The following is a 7,173-nucleotide window of genomic DNA, read 5'->3' on the forward strand; positions in this document are numbered from 1 at the left end:
GAGAAATTTTAACTCCCATCTAATACTTCAGGAAATAAAGTAAATATGTCAAAATCTTTTGAACGTTAAGGAAATACTGATAGCTGAGAAAGCTTTCCTTTCGTTTTTGACAAGGTTAGAGGGTTTTTTTTTTTTTGAGGGATTTGTTATGAAGACAAAAGTCTCCTCTTGAAATGTTTGCAAGAAAAATGAATTACATTTCTGAGAGGGCAGAAATTATTTGGGGTAAAAGTTAATTGCCATATTTTTAAATTATTTTTGTGGCCTTTTAGAGGTTTTAATAAAAACTGTCCCTACCCAGCCAATATGACTAAATCTGAGAAACAGCAATTAATGATTAAGGTGTACATTTAAGGCTTGAATTCCACCAATCAGAGAGAAGGAGCGACACTGACCTACCGCGAGAGATGCCACAGCTCTGTTTTCATGCCCACACACAATCGCTGGCAGCTGTGTTCAGGGCACTCTCCATAAAGCAGTCACTGGAGCAAGAATTAATTCTGTTCTGTATACTCACTCATGCACACACACACGCACATGGGCACACAAAGCCAGTTTTGAGAAAAGTCAGGCAATATTTTTTATGATAATCCATCTACGCTGCCCAGTGTAAACAACTCAGTTCCACTCCAATAGGGAAAGAAAGAGAGATGTCATTTTTAGCAGCATGATAGCAAATCTCTTTGATTTGTCTTTAATTTGAAAAATTGCTCATGGAAGTTTCTGGTATTGTTTTTGTTCTGTTTTCTGCAAGTCCAATCCTGAGTGTTGCTCACCTGTGCCCATTTGTATTAAACACATTTATGTTCTTCTGGTGATAAACCTACTGCAAGTGCTCACCAGAATCAACCTCTGAAAGATCAAATCAGTAATCTGTCTCGTTGGCATTAACACAGTCCATTAATGTAAACCATTCTAGGTGGTAGAGAGATTTCTAGGCAAGAGGAACTACAGAATTAAGGTTGAGTAAGTAAATTTGTGTTAGAAAAATATGCGAGGAATAGAAGCAATGCAGAAGAGGTATTGATTGATTCCTCTGCCAGGGAATAGAGGGAATCACAAAGGTGATTAAATACCTTTTTGGAAAAGAGTAGATATTTTCTAGGTAGAAAAAAGTGTCAAAACAGCATCGAAGCCTTAAGAAACCTAAGATCATAACATCTTCTCCCTGTATCTACATCAAAAAGCAACTTCTACATATTCCAGAAAGTAGAAAGGGAAGAAACACACACACGCACACACACACACACACACACACACACACACACTCACACACACATATACCAAAAAATAACATATCAGCATTAAATATGACTATACACTAAATCAGCCCTGCACTTTTTAAGAGAAACAAGTATAAATGGCAGTACTATTTATTTTCTGATGACATAAACAGCAAAGCAACTTCACTGAGAAAGACACCTCAGACAGGAATACGCTATGAGCATCATTCTTCCTGTTTCCGTCCTGTTGCCTCTGTGCTAGCAGAGACTGGCAGGCAGGGGCAGGGGCACAGAGCCTTGGGGTTGCCAGCCCCCCTGCTGCCGGCTCACCTGGGAGGAATTCTCAAGTGGAGGGAAATGGCCTAGGGGTCAAGTGCACCCCACAGACATTCAAACCATTTCTGACAAAGGCGGTTTCCCAGAGGAGAGGCCTCTCTGGGCAGGACAGGCAGCCCGTCAGCCTGTGCTGCTGGCTTGGTTGTTCTCTAAGGGATGTACTTGAGAAGGAGGCTCATTTTAGGGTTTTCTTTTCTGAGACGATTCCTTAAACTGGCGATTGGAATGGACTTGAGTGGCCACACAGGGAGACAGGAAGGGGGCTGCTAACCGCAGAGAGAGTTTGAAGAGGTCAAGTAGAAAGGATTTTACAGAACATTTTATCAGAGCTTACTTTAAGGTGGCTGAGACTTTTAGTAAAGCCTGTCACCCTAACTTACCATGGTTGGGTTTTAGTTTTCTATAGATTCTTTATAGTAACTATAATTAATCTGCTGTGCTACATGTCCCCAAACTGTGACATGTCTCCAAAGTGCCACGTATTAAAGGCTTGTTCTCTGTAGTGGTGACGTTGGGAAGTGGTGGGGTCTTCAAGAGGTGACCTCTAGTGAGAGGTGTGAGGTCATCAGTGCTGTGCCCTGGAGAAGACTTTGAGGCACAGGTCTCTTCCTCCTTCTCTTTCTCAGATGGGAGTGCTCCCCCTGTAGCTGCTCCTCCCATGAGACGATGTACTGCCGCAGACCAAAGCAGCAGTGCCAGCTGGGCATAGGCTGAAGCTGCAAAAGTGTGAGCCAAGATAAACCTTTCATTTTTTAAGGCTGATCTGTCTCAGGTATTTGTTACAGCAATGTATAGCTGAGGTAAGACCTGAGACTACTTAGGGGTGACTGAGCACATATGGATTCTAACTGATTTGTAAAAGAAGGACCATGATGAAGTATTATGTTATACTGAAAGAAATACAGCTGTTAGTGAAATTGAAAGTATGTGAATGTTTTACTAGTCATAGCTTAAGAAAATAAACTTGATTCCTCATTGTCTAGGTTAAATTAAACAAAGCAGATATAACTAAAGAATTCCAGTGTCCAGAATTTCCACCTTATTGTTTTAGTGGTTGGAGAGATTTCTTGTATGTATGTATGTACTTTTTGAAGAAGGAACTGTGACAATATGACAACAAGCAACATGTGGTTGTCATTTGATGCTGCCACTTTCCACAAGTCCAAGGAATTGATTGGCAGCTGTGAGATCTGTCAGTCTGGAGAGCTCCAGTTGAAGTGCGCGACATTTATCATCTCATTTTATCCTCACTAGATTCTTTGAGGCAGGTTCTCTTATCCTGATCTTATAGGTGTGGGAATGGAAGTGCACAGAAGGTAAGAAACATGTTCAAGTCCCCAGAGAGTCTAAGTCTGAGCCAGGACTCAGAGCAGTTTTATTTCCGATCCAGAACCTGCTGGGTGGAGGCTGGAGGGGAGCCATGGACAGGGCGCGGGTACCAGGGAAGTCCAGGTGGGCAGTGCGATGGCAGGCTGACGGGAGACGCGTGCTGCCCAGTGTGTGGGCTGGACCTCGGACTCAGTCGGCATTTTACCGCGGTTTTGATGAAATTGTCATCATAAAACAAGGGCCCTCCCCAAATAAATGCAACCTTGCCCCCCCCAAAAGTAACGGGACACCCTCACCCAGGCTGGGCACAGATGCGCTGGGGCTGGCGGACCCTCCCGTGGTGCCCTGCAGCAGCCCTGCCCCTGGCCGCCTGGCTGTGTGCCAAGGTGAGCTCCCTGGAGGCGCCCACCTGCTTCCCTTTGTCCTCCGGGTGGATCCCGCCATCCCGCCCAGCTGACCACACCTTCCGAGGGCCAGTCTGCAGAGGCAGTCCCGGAAATGTTGTAGGGTTTCCTCTACCAATCCAGACTTCTCTAATCTCCAAGGAATTGGCGACCACAGCTGCTGCTCTACCTTTTCTGTGGCCCACGCGAGGACTGGCCCCACTGACTGGCACATCCCCCACCCCACCCCCACAGCCCCCAGTTTCCCAGGGTCGCGCTGAATTATGGGTTGGGGCTGCCCTGCTCCTGGCTGGGGATTTCGAGCTCAAAGCCTGGTGTCAGTCACACTCTGGCCCAGCCCGACTCCCTGGGGCCGTCTGGGGCCTCCCAGGTGGGCTGTGAGCAGGGTGGCCCCTGTCTGGCGAAGCCTCTCCATGCCATGCAGAATGATGAATTCATTTTCTCGTGGGCTTCTCCCAAGGCCTTTTCCAAAGACGCTGATCTCCTGTGGTTTCTGAGCCCAGTGCTCAGGACACAAGATGGGCCTCAGCTGGCGCCTGAACGCTTTCCTGCTGCCCAGAGGGGTGCCTTCTGTCAACCTGATGGCCCTCCTCAAAGTAACTCATGTTTAAGCAATCAGGTCTCTCTCTCTCTCTCTCTCTCTCTCTCTCTCTCTCTCTCTCTCTCTCACACACACACACACACACACACACACACACAACCCCCACACACACTGTGTGTGTGTATTGTTTTTGCCAAAAGTTTTGATTAAAGTGCAAGAAGAAACCAATGTGTTCAATGGAGGTATCATTTGGAAAGCGTAATAAGTTACAGGTACATCAGTATTCTTTTTGCGATGGGGACCACGTTCGCCGTGCTTTAACAGCGACACAAGTGAGCTTTCATCTCTTGAGTGCTCTGACGAAGTCTGAGTGTGGAAGGCTCTGCTCTAGACCTCGTTCCACTTCTCAACACAGGCAGGGATTCCAAGACCTGTGCTCTCTCTACCTCTCCCCATTGCATCTTGCATTTTCTCTCCTATTTTAAATTTGTTTTGTCCTGCAAATATCTTTGTTAACTGCAATTAGAATGTTCTTGAGTGTAATAGGATAGGTAAATCTCACTTTTGGGGGTGAAGTTACCAGGGATTGAACTGAGGGCACTTGACCACTGATCCACGTTCCCAGCCCTATTTTGTATTTTATTTGGAGACAGGGTCTCACTGAATTACCTAGTACCTTGCTTTTGCTGAGGCTGGCTTTGAACCTGCGATCCTCCTGCCTCAGTCTCCCTCTCTGCTGGGATCACAGGCGTGTACTACCATGCCTAGCTAAATTGCATTTATTAAGGGCATTCAACAAAGGAGCACCTGAGGGAAAGTCCAAGACATAGAGCACTTAAAAGTAATTACATCAACTTTTAAAATGTAAAGAAATGTAATCAGAAATAAATATGAAACCAAAAGGACACTAAGGTTTGTGGAAAAAAAATCACACCAAATTATTTAATTTATTTGAAAACATAGTAATGGCTAGACCAGGGGCTCCAGATCAAGTTTCAGTAAAGTTTTATTGGAACTGAGTTATGTCCACTCAACTACATTCTGTCTGTGGCTGCTTTCTGCTTTTTGTGGTGGAGACACAGAGGGTTGTGAACCCCCACACACATCCTGCAAATCCTGGAACTTTTGTTATCTGGCCCATTGCATAAAAGGTGCTTGGAGATGGAGGAATGGTTTCTAGCCAGTGTTGCTGCCCCTGTGGAGTGCCCCCTACCAATAGTCATCAGGGCACCCATATTGGAAGTGTACTGGAGTGTCTGCTAAAGAGGTTTCTGCCTCTGGTTTCCCCATCACAGTCCACTGGGGTTAAAAATACCTATTCATCAGAGACAGTTGAATGTTTTAGAAAATGTGTGCAAAACAACTCACATACCTATTTTTGTGGGGTGAATAGTCAAACAATATATAATTGATTTGTTATATAACCAAATAAATTCCATTTACATGGAGAACGTGTCCAATTTTTCTAATGGGCTCATCATACATTATGCTGTTTATATACTTAAGATACTCTTCTATTAAAGAAAAAAAAAGTAAAAAGTAAATGAAATTTGCCAGGAGACCAAAAAGGCCCCAGTAGAAACAAAATGGACAACCTCTGTTTTGATCAGCTTAATCCAACCACATATCTCACAAAAGCAAAGCCATCTTTTTCCACCAGTATCACATGTGTCTGTCTTCCTGTTTGGGCGAGCACTAGGAAACCTAAAGGGAGTTATTTTGTTACTGATGAAAAGCCCCAATCTGTAACACATATGTGCATTTCAGTATGTAGTATCTGCTTATTTTCATTAAATTGCATTAAATGCTTCAATATGCAGCGGAGTCATCTTCCTTAAGAATCATGTACTTATGGAATTCTTTGTGGTATCCTTGGGAATCCCTTTACCATGAATCCATGGCACTCCGCCCTTACTGGGCTCACTCCCTCTAGCCCCTGGTATATTTATTAAGACGGGGGAGTTTTTTCCTTCTCGACTCTAAATTTGCTCTTTTCCCCAAGCTACCGTTTTTGAACTGAAAGCAAAGGCAAAGGATAATATATTTGAGCAAAGACTATAACATTACTAGAAGTTACTGGAGGAGGCCTGTTTTCTTACTTAAGGCAGCAACAGAGGTTTTATTCTCTCACTTTGCTCCCCAAACTGCTGTACTTTAGACCTGAGCAAGGCCTGAAGTAGAAAAAGAAAGCAAGCCAGGGATTTCTGCCATTCACGCACGTTCACCATCGTGGGTATATGGAAGTGAGTACTTGCTTTTGTACAAACTTCTGTTCACCACAAGACACAAAGCCCGCATACGACTTTAAAATGGTTGATATAAACCTTCTTTCACATACTCTCATTATGTTATTCCTGGAAGAAAATGAACTTCACTTTATGACTATACTTTAATGGGCACCTGGTAACATACAGTGGTTTACTTTTATTTATTCTTGGTTAATTATTCATCTTTGTTTTCACATTGACAGCCATGTGAAGAATGAAGCTTTTTTAAGCAAGATTTTGTTTTAATCACACTTCACTTCTCTTTCCTAAATCCATCTCACGGCCAAGAGTTCCAGTAGCTGAAAGCCACCACCATGGTAAAGGCAAATAACACATTTTTGTTCATATATAAATAAAAGATACTACTCTTATTTGTTTTTACTTAGAAAGGAAAGGGTGAAATGAACAGAAAAAAAATTATTTTAGATGAAATTCAAGAGTTGCTTGTCAATTTCACAGACAAATCTGTGGAAGAAGTTTGCTTCCTGAAGAGACCAGAAGATTCTGAGAGCATAGAGGTATCATGACGTCTAAGCTTAGGCAGGGAGATGAGTGGGTGCGCAGCTGGGGCTGGGCTCACCTCTGGGTGAGTCAGGTCAAGGCAGCTTGTGCTCACAGTTTCAAAGCTGCCTTCTCACTTACTCAGGCTGTGGATTTGCACTTCCCACACTCACAAGGGAGGCTCGGGAAGGTGGGAGAGGTGGCAGTCACAGCCCCATTCCCAGGGCACTCATCACCACCTACAACACCTGCCCACTCTCCCGGGGTTACCTCTCCCAGATTTGGAATGGGGACTCCTGCACCAGGGGCAGAAGAGGAAGGAGTTTCCTTTCAATTCAAGGTGCTTACAGCTATTTTGAAGCCAATAAGCAATTATCATCAAGTATAAGTGCAGGAAGTGAAAGATGTGTTCAAATAACATTAGTTTTTACTTATAGGTTTACTGTATCCTGAAATAGCTCACCTATGTCAACGAGATAAATCAGTATTCATCGTCAGTGCCAACAGGGATAATAAATGGCATACTATTAATATATATGTTGGCTACTACTTTAAACAATTTATAAATAATA

This window comes from Ictidomys tridecemlineatus, unplaced genomic scaffold, assembly GCF_052094955.1.
Source record: "Ictidomys tridecemlineatus isolate mIctTri1 unplaced genomic scaffold, mIctTri1.hap1 Scaffold_113, whole genome shotgun sequence".
NCBI lineage: Eukaryota > Metazoa > Chordata > Mammalia > Rodentia > Sciuridae > Ictidomys > Ictidomys tridecemlineatus.